Source organism: Panthera leo, chromosome C2 (assembly GCF_018350215.1).
Source record: "Panthera leo isolate Ple1 chromosome C2, P.leo_Ple1_pat1.1, whole genome shotgun sequence".
NCBI lineage: Eukaryota > Metazoa > Chordata > Mammalia > Carnivora > Felidae > Panthera > Panthera leo.
Genome location: NC_056687.1, coordinates 85,292,416 through 85,293,765, shown reverse-complemented (window position 1 = coordinate 85,293,765; position 1,350 = coordinate 85,292,416).

The following is a 1,350-nucleotide window of genomic DNA, read 5'->3' as shown; positions in this document are numbered from 1 at the left end:
GTGGCCCCACAATTAGAACTTGGGCTTTGCCTCCCTGCACACCTCTTCTTCAGAAGAGAACAAATATCACTAATGTTCATCCTCCCCAGAAGAAAACCATACTGGCCCATTCAATGGCCAATTAGAATAAATTGTAAATTAGGACAAATACGATAGGTAGTACAAAAATCAAAAGCTCTCTAAAGAAAAGGAACAAAAAACCTGAATAAATAAGCTTAACGGTCCATTGTTTGTGGGGAAAATGATGAAATTATCATCAAAATATTCTATGAATTGAGAATGAAGATAAATTTTTATGTGGAAAAAAAAAATCTACCTAGAAAAGTAAGACTCCTTCCAGGACAGGTATTAGTTTTTATAAAAGGGGCATTGGTCTGTGTCTGATAAGAGATAAAAATATGCTTTGTGTGAATCTTAGTAAATAAACCAGGCAATTAAGATTCTTCATACTGACCGATATTTAAGGGAATATGTGCAACTGTGCTAAGCATTTGGACATTAAAACCGTGTCTGCACAGGAGAATGTTCTAATTATCTCGGAATCGGCCTCACAGAGTCTGAGTCATTCAGGTGAAAACACCCTTTCTCTTTAAGAGCAGTTTTAGGGACACAGGTTAACAGTAAATACTACAATGCTTCATTTGGCCTGTAAAAAATAAACCTAGTCTAAATATCAATCTGCAGATGCCAAGTGTGTGTTTAAACAATGTGCCAGTCTGCTTCCTTCATCAAAAGTCCGGGTGAGGTGTTGTTTTCCACATTCAGGGACATTAGCCCAGCAATGCAAGAAAAAAAAAAATCTTCATTTGGCCAGTGCATCTTTCAGACATTCCCTTCTTTTATTGATTTGTTTTCTCCTGTCCCTTTTCTCCTTCTTTTGTTTCCTTATCATAGCTTCAGGTTATTACGTGCAAAGTATTGATGGGAATGGATGGTTTTGGTCGATGGAGAGCTAATGCATCCCTAATCCCACTATTGTTATAGAGTTATGCTTTACTCTGGTCTCTGATGGGGGAAAAGGTGCAAAGCTGTTGATCCTAGTTTTATTTGTCACAAACCCATCCATCAATCAAGCGCAAGCATGTCTGAATGCTGAATGACATGTGGGTCTCAGCTGAAAAAATTCGATAACACTGTATTGTCAGGTCTCTCACTCTTTTTTTGATAAGAAATACATTTGACTGAAATAGATAAGCATGCAACTACTAAAGACTTGAAGAGAGAAAGTGACATATTGGCACCAAAGGTTATATATCTTTGGTATTAATGATACTTATGAGTAAATAAAATGGGAGGGGGCAGCTGCAGCGGGAGACATACAACATCCCTAAGGCTTGGTTATGTTTAAGT